At 37.4% G+C, this 15489-nt stretch overlaps 1 long non-coding RNA gene across 2 annotated transcripts in view; it reads right to left on the bottom strand.

The window, feature by feature from the left end:
• Positions 1 to 15097, bottom strand: part of LOC147349336 (uncharacterized) — a 173434-nt gene extending 158337 nt beyond the window's left edge. Inside the window, exon 1 of one of the 2 annotated variants that reach the window (XR_015150361.1) lies at positions 14556 to 15097. This is a non-coding gene — a long non-coding RNA (uncharacterized LOC147349336). The remainder of the gene's footprint in view (positions 1 to 14555) is intronic. The other variant, XR_015150360.1, reaches the window with a different exon arrangement.
• Positions 15098 to 15489: the final 392 nt, after the last annotated feature.

Raw genomic sequence — 15489 nt, 5'->3', positions numbered from 1 at the left:
TTATTGTTGAACAACTTTCCAGTGTAAGGATGTACCAGAATTTCTTTCTTCATTCACCTCTTGAGAGATAGTTTGCTTGCTTCCAAATTTGGCAGTTATGAATAAAGCTACTTTAAACATTTGTGTGTAGGTTTTTGTGTGGATAAATATAAGCTTTTTATGAATGATTTCTTCTTTCCATCTTTTACCAGAATGTCAAATTCAGTTACAATCACTGTTACATGAAGGTCAATGTATAATTATCTTCTGTATTAACCTTATTTGCCTCTCAGGACAAAGTCTAATTCAGGTGACATAGAACCTGTATCTGTTGTTTTGGCTTTTCTATCAGTCTTGTAATGTGATGCAGTAGTTCTACACTGCTGTTTTCATGGAGAATAAAAAGGGTTGATATCTTTATTTGGGAGGGGAGAGAAGTGGAAGGAACGGTTTGTGAGTGTCCTTACTTTAGATGAGCTATGTGAGCTCTTGTTACCCTTTCTATACCATGCCTAATTGGATCAGTAAATCATACCAAGCTGAAAGCTATATATCTTTGATCAAGTGTGTTTTAAATATCTTATTCATAAACAGAGATTTATTCATTGAGGCTGCATTATTTGGTATTTCTATGTGTTATATAAAGTAGAACATCAAGAAAATTAAGTCAGAATCAGACAACTGTTCAAATACTAGAATATGCAAATGTTAGAATTATTCCTAATAAAGAGCTCCAAATATGAGATAATCTCCATTTTTCATATTAAGATAATTATATACTGCATTTGTGGCTTTTGCAAACATAGCTGTAATTACCCCTGGCATTGTATTGCTTACTGTCTTTTTTCCCCACTTATTAAAGCTATTTATTTACCACAAATGCTTTGTATGCAAACATTAGTCTGCTGTTAACAAAAGTGAAGCCCAAATTTGTAATTAGCTACAGCTGTACATGCTGCTTCCTTTATTCAAAAGACTCCTATCATTGTGAAGCTGGTTAGTTCATTTTATTCTTTGTGGGAACCAATCTTGGGTACGTGATAAAGACCTTCTCTCTGTGTGCTGAGTTTAAATCCACTATTATCTGCTTTTAGTTGGGATGAGGAGCACAGTTTACAGCACTAGCTGAATTGAAAGCGGGAGAAGAAGAAAAAGGTCTTGAGGAAAGTCGTGCATATTGCACTACTATGAGTGATTATATCAGTTAATAATTTAAGCACCACTTTAAAGTTATGTGTTCAAGTTACATATAATTTAATGCCAGTTAACCAAAATCAAGTGCATCTCTTACATCAAAGAATCAATATATGGCCTGATGCTTTTCATTGATGGTTAAACCTATTCAATTTGTAGCCCATGGATAGAATCTCATGTAAAATAGCCTGGGTTCTGTGACCAGGGGAAAGTTATTTAACCTCTCTATTCTTTAGTTTCTTCATTGTAAGATGAAGATAATAACATATACTTCACTGGGACCTAGTGAAGATTAAGTGAATTAATATTCAGCAAACATTTAGAGCACCACCTCACACATAATAAATGATATTAGTGTTAGCTACTGAATGTTATTCAAAGATCTGATACATTGTGGTGGTGGTTTAGTCACTAAGTCATGTCCGACTCTTGTGACCCCATGGACCTTAGCCCATGAGGAACTTCTGTTCATGGGATTTTCCAGACAAGAATACTGGAGTGGGTTGCCATTTCCTTCTCCAGGAAATTCCCCCACGTCCCCCCCACCCCCTACCCCCAGGGATCAAACCTGGATCTCTTGCATTGCAGGCAGATTCTTACTGACTTAGCCACCAGGAAAAGAGGTAAAAATTTACCCTGCCAATTGTTGATGTACTTGATTAAAGTCTAAAGAAATAAAGTTATCTCTCTGAACTTCACTAAACTAATGGGTTATAAAACAGAAAAGTCAGACAACATAGCAAAGTATTTCCTCAAAGTCTTTTTTTATATGTGGCTGAAACCCCCAGTAAGGGAAAATTTCCTACTGTTACTTGTTATGATTTTAGTATTTGGAGTACAATATAAAAAATAAGATTATATTTGACTATTCAATGGCCTACTTCCAAAACAAAGTTGTTTACAGATTAACTGACACTGTAACCTCTGCAATTACCACTCTAGATAGGCCCAGAAAACAAAATTGCTAAACCTGTTGAAGTTGGTTATTCACCAACGATGATTATAATTTTCCTGAGATGATTCTGATATTTGACAAATGAAATATCAAAGAAAGGAGTCTAATAGAAATAAAATGGAAAAATGGCATTTTTTAAAAAAAACTTCACTCCAGAAGATTTACATATAAAGATCAATAGTTAGAATTTCAATTTATCAATGAAGTGTGTTCAGATAAAAAGATGTGTTTCAGTAAGTTATGCTTTCATTAAAAATAGGATTTTCTTAATCTAAATCTAAAACTCACAAATACATAAATCTCAAAAAAAAAAAAATATCCTGTGACTTTCAGGCAGAATCTGGAAGATAATACATCAATCAAGGCAAATAATATGAAGATGCTATTTCCTTGTTTTCTTTGAAATGGATTCCTAATCTAAAATAAATGCTAAGACTGAAAGAAAAATCTCTAAAAAAATGTCAATCTTATTAACAAGTTTTAAAACTAAACCCAGTATTAAATAATTAAAAATATTGGTAGAAAATAGGAAAGTCAAGTACTTAAAAACTGAGTAACTTAGAATACATCATATTTTGCCTTTGTTAGTTTCAAAGCTCTGTGTTTGTAGATGTATGTTTAGAAGGGTAATGGTAAGGAGGTGTGAAAAATATGGACAAGATTAGAGGCAAAGTGGGTCTTTGATTCCAGGCTAGAGCAATTAATCATTTCCCACACTACACAGTCCCATACAACAGTGAAACTTACGGGGTTCTTTACTTTGCTGTATTAAAAATGTGCCTCCAAAGCACCAACTCCAAGCAGCAATCATGAATTATTAATACTAGTGAAATACAAATGTAAGTTGTGTCAGGCATCTATAATTTAGATTTTGTGCAGGTAGCAAAATTTTATATATTTATTTATTGGTGCATTGGGTCTTATTTGCATATGTGGCCTTCTTTCTGGTTGTGGTTTTTGGGCTCAGTAGCTGCCCTCCAGCATGTAGGATCTCAGTTCCCTGAGTGCCCCAGTCAGGGACTGAACCCACATCCCGTGCATTGGAAGGTGGATTCTTAACCACTGGACCACCAGGGAAGTCCCATGGAAGGTAGCAAAGTCTTAACATGTACTCAGAAGAGATTTGTTTTGAAAGCTTCATTACTTTCTGTAGTCTTCTTTTAAAATTCTGAAATCAGCTCAACAGTTGCCAGTTTGATTTCACTTTGTCTCCACATGAATGCAAGACCACTACCAATCCTGACAGCATTAACAAGGGAGATATAGCTGCTCTTGTAATTAATTCTCTCAGTCTCACCTTTCCTGAGAAATGCTTGAGATCTTTGATGCTCACATCTTAACTAAGCTTCATGGTTTTCAGTTGGAACTGCCAAGTACTCCAGGCTCTAAAGGAAAAAATTAAGTCCAGGGCCTTGGTAACCCCACACAAGGATCTAACCCTTTTTCTTTCCCCAAAGCTATTGTTGCCTGCCCACTGATGGGAGAATTGACAGATAATTGTGGGAAAATTGGCAGAATTTCCTTGGGTCACCGTCTTCCTGCTGATTGTGAATTGTTTCCCTGATTATAACTCTTCCCTGATGTACCTTGGTTATCACATTGAACTTCCTACTTGAATCATGCCTAAGCGTGCTGTGTTCTCTAGATTCTTGACATGGGGCAACCTGCTGCTTCAGCTCTATTAAACCTGCAGTATTGTGGCTTCACTACTGCATTACTTTTTCATCACATGCTTCAATGCTGAATTTAAGTTTTTTTTCCCAATATTTATCTTAATAATTTTGTTTTCCTTTATTTAGTTACATATATAATTATTCACTGTCTATTCCTATTTATCAAGTTAAAAAATTTTTTTAAAGTGGCCTTGGTTTTGCCGTAAAACTAGTCTATTTTACCACAATGAAACTGCTATCATTTTATGACAGTCACAAATAATGAAAACTCATGAGGAAATATTTTAAAACTCTAGTGTGATGGCTGTACTCATACTTGGAATCTTATCCCGGTTATGAATAACAGACTGTGACCCAGAGCTTTACTGAAATGCCTATTTTCTACCAAAGAAAATAAAAATCAGTCTTCTTTTGAAAAGCTTGTTTTAAAAAAAGAAAATTGAACAGAATATTTTTTTCAAATGGATTGTAATTAGAACTTGTTGTATGACAGTTTCTCTAAAATAGCCTACTCATGAGGTCTACCTACCAGGAATGGTCTACCTAATAATGATGGAAACAAAACAAAGAGGCACTGAAGCACAAAAGCTGAAGAATCAGGGTCGGGGCAAGCTGCAACCATAAAAGGATAAAGCTAAGAAATCTTATGTGTCAAAAACAAGAAATCACAAGTTATACAGGTAGAAGCTCAGGTAGAATGGTCAGGTGTCCTAAACATGGCAAGCCCCTGAGCACAACATATGCAAAATAGAATAACAGGCACCGATTTTCCACTTTTGATATATTGAAGGGAAAGATGATGTAACATTGCCAAAAATAACTCTTGTGCCCCCAAATACAATTCCTGCCACAGAGCCTGAAAATCCAACCACTGCTGTTAAAGATGTTTAGAAGATGTTCGTGTCTCTGATACTACTCATATTCCCACACTTTGACCAAGGCAATGGCACCCCACTCCAGTACTCTTGCCTGGAAAATCCCATGGGTGGAGGAGCCTGGTAGGCTGCAGTCCATGGGGTCGCGAAGAGTCAAACACGACTGAGCAACTTCCCTTTCACTTTCCACTTTCATGCATTGGAGAAGGAAATGGCAACCCACTCCAGTGTCCTTGCTTGGAGAATCCCAGGGACGGGGGAGCCTGGTGGGCTGCCATCTATGGGGTTGCACAGAGTTGGACACGACTGAGGCAACACAGCAGCAGCAGCAGCATAGTCAACTTCTCTGTCAATTCTAGCCCCTGTATTTCAACCCAGCCCTTCAGTTTTTGAAACTCTTATCTTTTTGCATCTACTTGACTAAATGCAAATTCAAGGGAAATTATCATTAATTTTGAGTTACCCACCCCCCCTCCCCACCTCAAGAAAAGACCTTCAATATCTCAATAGAATCTACCTGTTGCATGGTTACATTATATTTTCAACTCCTCACAACAGCTATTTTAATCCTTTCTGGTCTCCATCACCATTGACTCTAAATCTCAACATACAAATTCACCTGATTCTTCACAGAAACAAAAAGAATTATTACATAGGAAATTCTTCAGCCTCTTAGTTCCTCACCTACAGAAAACAAATTGGATCCTGCTCTTATACTTATGCCCTTAGAGAGCCTCCTTTCCCTAATCTTCATATACATGTCATTTATCACTTATCTCTTATCTCTGCTGCATTTCATACCCTTCCCCTCTCTCTTCAGTGGTTCTTAAACTTGGTTGCAGATCTTAATCAAGTTCTTAAACTGGATTCCAGATCAGAATCACTGGAGAGCTTGAAAAATATTTATAGCTGGGTTTCAATTCCAAAAATGCTTGTTTAGTTGGTGCGGTGTTTGGCCTGGACATTAAGATATTTTAAAGCTCCTTGGGTGAATTTGATCACAGCCAAGATTGAACATCACTGTTCTACCGGTTTATTTTCCAAAAACGCAAGAGCGTTCAAAATTATTTTATATTAAAAACAAAACACTGCAATGTCCAAATCTGTGACAATTTAAGCATCAAGTTAAATAATGACAGTGATGTTTATATCAAATGAATAAAGTAGCAATTCAAGATGTAAAGAAAGAAAGAAATGGAAGGCAGAGTTAGCTCTTCCTTACAATAGAATGATAGCTAACAAATGAAGAAAGAAAGCTGGAATTGGAAAAATCACCATTTGGCCACCACTGCAGTAATGATAATTGAAAAAATATATTCCAATACATACTCAAAATAGTGGGTGAAAGTTGGATAAGAAACAGAATTTTGTATAATTTCAAAGTACCTCTCCATAAAATATTTACTAATGAAATATGAGATTACATTGGATAAAATGTGATTTTACAGTTACAAAATCAAATGATGAAAGTTAAAATCTCCAGTAACGAGATCGGTGAATGTCACATATCACTCAGTAGAAGACAATGAGAAAGAAACCAGCATCACTTCTGTGATATTCCAGCCGAATAACATTGCCTGGGTCTAGTCATGAAGAAACAGATTGACCAATTTAAAGGACATCCTACAAAATGACTGCACTGCAATGTTTAGAAATATCAAAGTCATAAAAGTCAATGTGAGACTTAGGAACTCTTTCAAAGTGAAAAATTTTAGTATTACTAGACAGCTGTGTACAACACAGGATCCTGGACTGGATCTTTTTGCTTAAAACTAAATAGTATAATTACTGAAACTTGAATGAGGTCTTTACAAGAAAAGGGAGTTCTTAGAAACATTCTTGCAACCTTTTAAGTTCAAAAATGTTTCAAACTAAAAAGAAAGCAAAACAAAAACATTGACCTTATAGCTTTCAGAAGGTGTCTCTAACACTCTAAGTTGTTTCTGGGTTGTATGCTTGTTTGTATTTACTTTTAAAGAGCTACTCTTCTAAATATTTCTTTATCTTCTTTCTGTGCAGTCCTGCTTCTTGAAAGGAAAGAATAAATTTGTTTTCTTCACTCATTTGTTTTCTTTCATTTCTCAGGCCTAGGTGTTTGAATTCTGCTTCTAATATTCTACTCAAACTACTCTTACCAGTGCCATTGGTGACTCTTCTGTTAAATTCAATAAAAACAATTGTTTTCAGACTTCTAAATGCTGTAGTATAACTTTTCCCTGGGCTTTCCTCTCACCACTGCCTGCCCTTCTCACTACTTCATGTATTCATTTATTTGTAAAATATCCAATTAACTTATTTTGTGCATCAGATACTTCCTAGCAGCTGTAGTTTACCAGTTTACCAGTGGGAACATGCTCTGTCTTGTTTACCAGTGGAAACAAGGTAAACAAGATCCCCTTCTCCAGGGGATCTTCCTAAGCCAGGGATTGAACCCATGTCTCCTGGTTGGCAGGTAAATTCTTCACCACTGAGTTACCTGGGAAGCCCAAAGAGTAACATGGTAAAAACAAGATCCCCTGGAGAAGGAAATGGCCACCCATTCTGGCATTCTTGTCTGGAAAATCCCATGGACAGAGGAGCCCAGCAGGCTACAGTCCATGGGGTCACAAAGAGTCGGACATGACTGAGCGACATCACTTTCACTTTCCTAATCTTTTGATACCTTCTAAGCATTGCATCACAGACCCTCTACTCTTCCTGCACTACATGTATTCCTTTGATCATATATACCTATGGTTTCATCTAACACTTGTATTTCCTGGTGACTCTCCGTGATCTATTCTCAGCTCCAAACTCAGTCTCACAGTCACTTTATATCTGCAGAGACTCAGCTCATCATCTTCTCCTTCAGACCAGCACCCCTTCCTACATTCCCTGCTTTAGTGAATGATAGATCACACCATTCCAGTCAGAATCTTTGTAGATAGCTATGGTTACTCTAAATATTTAATTAATGACTATATTGTGTCAGATTTTCTCATTAAAATCTCTTTTATTCATCTCTTTCCTGTCACCACACTATAATACCATTAGGTCAAGCATTCTTTGCATAATCTCTCAACTGAAAATACCAGTGATTTTCCTATTTCTAGTTTTGGCTCTGCCCCATACAGCCCATTTTGCTTAAAGATGCCAGAATAAACTTTCAAACTCATTTGATCAAAAGTGACTCATGTTCAGACATATTTGACTATGCAGGAGTTCCACCAATATGTCTCCTTTGCCAAGATGGTTAATAATAGTAATAAAAATTGTTATGATGATTTATTGAGTGATTGATATAGGACCCTTTGGGTATAAGAACTATATACATATTAACCCATTTCTCATATTGACTATTGGAGAAGGCAATGGCACCCCACTCCAGTACTCTTGCTTGGAAAATCCCATGGAAGGAGGAGCCTGTTAGGCTGCAATCCATGGGGTTGCTAAGAGTCGGACACGACTGAGCGACTTCACTTTCACTTTTCACTTTCATGCATTGTTGAAGGAAATGGCAACCCACTCCAGTGTTCTTGCCTGGAGAATCCCAGGGATGGGGGAGCCTGGTGGGCTGCCATCTATGGGGTCGCACAGAGTTGGACACGACTGAAGTGACTTAGCAAAGCATAGCATAGCATATTGACTATGAGGTAGGTTCTATTACTACTTCCACTTCACAGATATGATAACTGATGCACAGACAGCTTGAGTAACTTGCCCCGAGTGAGTTACTTGAGTGTTACTTGAGTAACACCACCGGAGTGAGTGGTGATATGTGTGTGTGTATGTGTGTACTCAGTAATGTCTGACTCTTTGTGACCCATGGATTGAGGCAAGAAAGCTAGAGTGGGTTACCCTTTTCTTCTCAGGGGACCTTCCCAACCTAGGGATTGAACCTGCATCTTTTGCATCTTCGGTACTGACAGCCTGATTCTTTATGATCAGCACCACCTGGGAAGCACCCCAGCAAGTGGCAAAGCTAGGATTTAAACTTAATCTGACTCTAGAGTCAGTTCAGTTCAGTTCAGTTCAGTCACTCAGTCATGGCCAACTCTTTGCGACCCCATGAATCGCAGCACGCCAGGCCTCCCTGTCCATCACGAACTCCCGGAGTTCACTCAGACTCACGTCCATCGAGTCAGTGATGCCATCCAGACATCTCATCCTCTGCCGTCCCCTTCTCCTCCTGCCCCCAATCCCTCCCAGCATCAGAGTCTTTTCCAATGAGTCAACTCTTCGCATGAGGTGGCCAAAATACTGGAGTTTCAGCTTTAGCATCATTCCTTCCAAAGAAATCCCAGGACTGATCTCCTTTAGAATGGACTGGTTGGATCTCCTTGCAGTCCAAGGGACTCTCAAGAGTCTTCTCCTGAGTCAGTGCTGACTAAATTCAAACTTATTACTACAACATACAAGTCTCTGCATGGCTTATCCTTTGAAAACTTCTCAGCTCTCTTTTCTCAAACATCTTTCTCATACTATACTCTCAGATTATGTTAAATATATTGCAGGTCCCTTGCCAGCATCACACGCTCATCTTCCATGACATTTACATGAGGTACCTTTGACTGTGATACCTCTCTTGCCTTTGTCACCCACTTAGAACTTATTTAAGACTTCCCTGGTGGCTCAGATGGTAAAGTGTCTGTCTACAATGTGGGAGACCTGGGTTTGATCCCTGAGTCAGGAAGTTCCCTGAAGAAGGAAATGGCAACCCACTCCAGTACTCTTGCCTAGAAAATCCCATGGACAGAGGAGCCTGGTGTCCATGGGGTCACAAAGAGTCCGACATGACTGAGAGACTTCACTTCACTAGAGCTTATTTATCCCTTAAGACTTGACAAAATCCACTTTGTCTACCTCTAGGAAATCTCTTGTTGATGTTGGTGTCCACTAGTGGCTTATCAGTCTGTTCTCCCTCTATTACAGTGATCTCTCCATACCGCTATATATTTACATGTTTCCTTGTTTTATATTCCCCTTAACACCGAGAATTCCTTGACAGGAGGAAATCTTTCAGGTCTATATCCTGGTGTAGTGTGTAACAATGGATGCTTTGTACATCATTTTAAAATAATCAATTAATGAAATAAATGCCACCACCATTTTATAATTAATGAATACCACCATCATTTATTGCTATCTCATTACAACCCAGTTTCAGGGTTATCTTGTAGAGAAAGCGATCCTTAAAAATGAGATCCACAATAGAGGAATATTGAAAAAGAGAAAGGAAAAAAGTCACTGAGCATAGGGAATCTAGTTGTTGATGCAAAGGCAATTCTTAGATATCTAGAGGCTACGATTAGGACACTGGATATAAGAGGAAGGGAATGAAGGTTAGAATGTTATGAAGAAGAAAAAGAATACATTAAAAATGGGATGCTAAGAAATGATGCAAATGCAAATTTAACAGTTTCATTTGGTAGGATTAAATGGACTCAGCTTTCTAAGACCTTAATAACTATCTTTTGTTGTTGCAATAATAATTTCTTTCTTGAGAAATTAAACCAATTAGTTACAGTCCTCTCACACACCAAACTGTTTTCTTTGTTCTGCCAGCCTATAGATGTTTAGTTACAAATAGAAAAAAAAAAATCTGTTAATCATTTTGCCAAGTTAGAATTTTGGAATTAAATGTGAGATTTTTGCATTCACATATATTGACTAGGGAGACCTCTATGCAGTGGGCAAGTTGTTCTCTTTGGAGACAGGCATTTAAAGAAGAGTAGAGGTGTTAGTAAAGAGGGCTCAAGAGTCTGAAAATCCAGCCAAAACTAAAGTTTAAACATTTAGAGAAGATTGGTACTTGGAAAGCTATTCACCAGTGCAAGTGTTCTAGCCTGGAAAGGTAAAAAATAAAATGCTGTTTACAAGTTTTCTCTGGTTTGTTATATAAAATGTGTTGTGCATGTGATATCTAAATTTAAAGTAACATGATTTAAACTGCACTGTGTGATGAAGAGTCCTCTGAGGTCACTAAAGCTTTGATTTTCCAGTTAGCTTATTTTATAGCTAGTGCTTTGGAAGCCATCAAGTCCATAACGAGATAGATCAATCAGATTGTTTTTATTGGTCTACTGCGTACCATACACTATACACAGCAGTATTCATTGAATCAGACTGCTTGGGAACAGCAGCTTTAACCTTGAGGCTTGAGCAGAGAAAATAACCGCTTCAAAATTAAATCTCCATGAATTATATATATTCTTATATAAAATTGAATTTTTAAACAGTGTCAATTGAAATCCATTGGTAATGAACCAAGTACAGTTATTTCAAAGAAGAATCGTGGTCAAAACATCCCATGTTCACTGATTTAAAGTAGTTTACTAAACTTGGTATTCAAATATCAGACCTTGCAGTGGTTCAAAGAAATATATTTTTTAATGGCTTCAATAATGCACTATTTAAAGGTAAAGCAAAAAGAAATACATGACCTTCAGAAGTTGCTTCAAATGCCTATGATGATTTTATTTTTTTTATGTTTGTTTATGTGCCTTTCAAAAAAATCTAAGGTATATTAAAACATGTAATGCAAGCCAATCATATGGTAAATGGTGCACTTATGCTATTCCATAAATGTTCATTATTTTCTCCAGATTTTTGAGGAGGCTCAAAGATTGATATAAAAATCTACAAATTTCCTGAACTACTGGTCTTCTCAGTGCAAATCCTTAACTTTTTCAGTGATCAGATTCCTTTACAACTCAAATGGCAATCAAGGGGAACATGGAGAAAGCATTATCCCATGGAGATTGCAAAGATCCCTAATCACAAATAGTGTATCCTCAAGGACAAGATCAGAAATTCACATTACAAAGTCCACATGAGTATATATAACCAAGGGCAGAATTCATATACAGAGGATCTAATCTGTGAGATGGGGACATAAAGAGAATTTCTGTAGAATTGAGGACTCAGGTAGCTGAGATTGATTTCATTTAAGGAATTCTTCCAAACTGAAGGAAATGCACACTCAAACCATCATTTAGGAAAAATAATTATTAACAAGTCCCAGAAGTTAACTGGTAAGGAATTGGTTTCTTGGGGTCAGTATCTTAAAGATGTGCTGAAGTTCATGCTACAGCTTCCATCTTAGCAGTGAACAGGATGCAAATCCAGAGCTAGCAAACAAGTGAAAAAAAGTGAAAGTGTTAGTTGTATCTGACTCTTTGTGACCCCATGGACTTTAGCCTACCAGGCTCCTCTGTCCATGAAATTCTCCAGGTAGGAATACTGGAGTGGGTTGCCACTTCCTTCTCCAGGGGATCTTCCAGACCCAGGAATTGAACCTGGTTCTCCTGCATTGCAGGCAGATTCTTTACCCTCTGAGCCACAGTATAAAATTGTTTTATTTTAACTCAGACAACTGGGTGGGAGGGCTCAAGTTTCATAATGTAAGTCATTCATTAATACCTACAACTGACCAAGCCTAGGTGAATAGACAGTTGTCACAGTTTCCAGAGCACTCTAAAATGTCAATGTCCTCCTGTCTGACACCAACGAGCAGGTACCAGGACCAGAACTAACAGCTTCTTATAACCTTTGGACTCCCTTAAAGCTTACCTCTTAGCCTCTATCAGGAAGAATTTCACTAAGAAATACTCTCATAATATTTCAAGGTCTCAAAATTAAAACATTACCCCTAAATATTTGATTAGACTGAAAAGGGCTAAAAAAAACTATATTCAACTTTCAGAAAAGATATAATTTTTCTGCTTCTTCTTGACTTTTTTCCTTCTCTGCCAGCAGATTTTAAATTCTACAAGAGCAGAGCCAAGTCTATTAAATCCACTGTTATATATCCATCACCTAGTAGGTACTCATCCAATATTTATGGAATAGTAAATGCATGAAGAGATAGATAAGTGTTGCTGCTGTTGAAATTTTTTAAAATCTTATCTTCTTGAATTTTCTGAAACAACTCATGGTGATTCTCTTTTTCCTATAGCAATCTCTTTAGAATAGTCCTTTATAACTTGGCACCAACTTGTCTTTCTAGTATTATCCTTTGTGACATTTAAAAAATACTTCTTGGCATTTGCTGAAAATATTCAATACTTTTCTTACATTAAATGCCTTCCTTATAGTAAGGCACAGTAAAGCCAGCACTAAATAAATACTTGAGAAAATTTCATGCATGCTACTTATGATGCAAAATAAGGTATCAAATCATTTCTCTCAGTCTTTACTGGTATACTGTGATTTTATTGGACCAAAAGTAGGGTCTTCAATTAATCTATGACTTACTCCAAGACTAACTCAGTATTTTCTACATGATAGGTATTCAAAACATATTTGGGGATTAAAAGAGGAATGAAAGCTAATTCCACTAGACATTAATGTAAAATAATTAGAGTAATTAATAATTTCTCTAATATAAATCAGTGGTTTCATTCAATACAACAGAGCTATTGACCTTGAGGCACTGAGACATCAGTCTTGAAGAAGGACCAATAGCTAGAGGCAGAACATACGGTTGAAGTCAGAGAGTGACAGTGTCTAAGGGCCACTGTCTAAGCAGAAGGCATCTCTTTGGCATTTTTCTTCAAAATTCTCTGAGCCTGTGGCAGTATGGCAATGAGTATGCTAGATATATTAATAGAGCTGTAGCACTTAAGGAAGTAAATGTGACAGCTGCAATTTAAACCTGCCCTGGGGGCAAAACTTAGGGATAAAGGAGAAGCATGCTTAACAAGGCTTTATATTTTAGAAAAAGTCCCCAAAAGTGTGCAAAATGTACCATTGGATAAAACTAAGTTTTCTAAAAGACACTTTTCCATGGAAACTGACACAGATGGAAGAAAACGGTCCACAGGTTTACTGTGAATCAGACATCATTCCTTTCTGCCTGCTTTGTCCTCATATGTGAGGCAACAGACAGAGCAACTCAGAGAGGGCTGCAGCTTATCAGAGCAAGGGACCCTAATGTGGATGCTGTCTTCAGTTGTACTCACAACGTTATGGAAAGGCACTGCAAGGGAATGGTCAGCTTATGTTCCAAGTGACTCCTGAGTTTAATCCTGAGTTTAACGTTCAATAAACATGTATACTGCTCATCTACCATGTAGCATACACTGAGGCAGCTTTGTATAACAGCAATGTGGCGTAACTAGTTGTGCAGATTCAAATTTTGGCTTCTATCCATGCCTCGATGCATTCATTAAATAAGCTCTGCAACTAATAATAATAATATGTGTTGAGAGGTTACTAACTGCCAGACACTGGGCTACGGGTTATATCATTTAATCCTTATAACTAATGAAATAGATACTGCGATTATGATTTCCTTTATAATAAAGGGTTACAATTTATTTTTTTCACTCCAGCTATAAAACACATAGATTCCCCCTTGTACAAATGAAGAAACTACAGCCTAAAGAGATGAACTAACTATTCCAGTGTGACTCAATATACATGACAAACCTGGGATGTGAATCCGGGCAGTCTGAATCTACACACAAGATATTAATTGATACTTTATGTTGTCTCCTAATTAATTTACAATTTCAGGTTCTTATTTTTCATCTAAAAAATGAGGATAGAAAAACAGCTTCCTTGCTATCATGAGAATTAAAAAGAATGCTCTAGTTTTAATGACAGAAATAAGGTACAGAAATCATCTAACATAGTAGGCAGTCACTAACCTATCTCCATTATAATCCAGTATTATTTTTGTTTTTCATTGATTTCTCCCATCCTTGAACTTTCATATATTTGATAGTTTAAACTATAAAATTTAAAATCCACCCATATCCTGTATTGTCCTACTGGCTGTTTCCTATGCACTATAGCCTTCTATTCCTACATGGTTAATTAACACATTTATGGATGAAAGCAGTTATTCATACAGTACATATCCCACTTAATTTAGCAACTCTCAGCTGAACTTACCTTCAATTCACTTCTCTGTGGTCTTCTGATTGGTTGGTGAGATCTCTCTGAGTTCTTCTCTGTTTGCTGATTCATCTTCCACTAGCAACAAGCTATCACACTCAATCTTTCCATTTCAATGGCTGCCTTAAGGTCCAAAGTTGTGGATCAGGAAGGAAGAGCAAACCCACCGGTGAACATGATTCCTGACCTCAGTGGGTCTCTCCTATGTGTAGCTTTTGAGCCAGAGTTCATTCCTCCTCACCACTCTTTAGAGATAAGTCCAGAACAGCAACCTCCGGCACCCAGGACCCAAGTGTCTCCATCCCAAGATTCCCCTGCCAGCCTTGGTAAATCTCGTGAAATCCCGTGAGATCAGGCTTCCTCTGGGAAGAGAGGTTGCAGCTGCAATACCTCAGGCAGTTCCCTGAGTTGTCCTGGCCCTCATGGCATCCCAGCCCATCCTCTTCCTCTATCAGGATCCACACATCCTACCTACAGACACCTAAAGTCACAGAGCACCCCGCTGCAGCCTCTACCTGTACCTTGTTGGCTTCCCTAGAAAACCCCACACTCCTCCGATCAGACCAGGCCTCTGCCAGGCCAACAGGTATTCTCCATGGTGTTCAGAACAAAACAAAGTCAGTTTTGGTAATAAAGGTACATTTGATTTCTATTTGCCTAACTTCTCTTTCTGTCAATTGGTTCTAAATTCTAGATGATTGAAAAGGGAGGTTAAGTATTAATTCTCTAAGCATTTCCCAAAAAATCCACATCTAACTAAATTATTTTTGTTTCCACACTTGTGACTTAAAATATCTATTTTACATTTCAACTTTAAAAACTGCCATATAATAAATATAATCAAGTCTTTTGGTTATTTCAGAAATCTGGTTTGTTTTTCACTGGACTAAGAAATAACTTAGGAAAAGGCACCTACCACATTTCCTGATAC

Source organism: Bos grunniens, chromosome 21 (assembly GCF_055505025.1).
Source record: "Bos grunniens cultivar Pamir isolate PY7600 chromosome 21, Bosgru_T2T1.0, whole genome shotgun sequence".
In the NCBI taxonomy this organism is placed as follows: Eukaryota; Metazoa; Chordata; class Mammalia; order Artiodactyla; family Bovidae; genus Bos; species Bos grunniens.
This window is presented reverse-complemented; position numbering and strand designations above follow the sequence as displayed.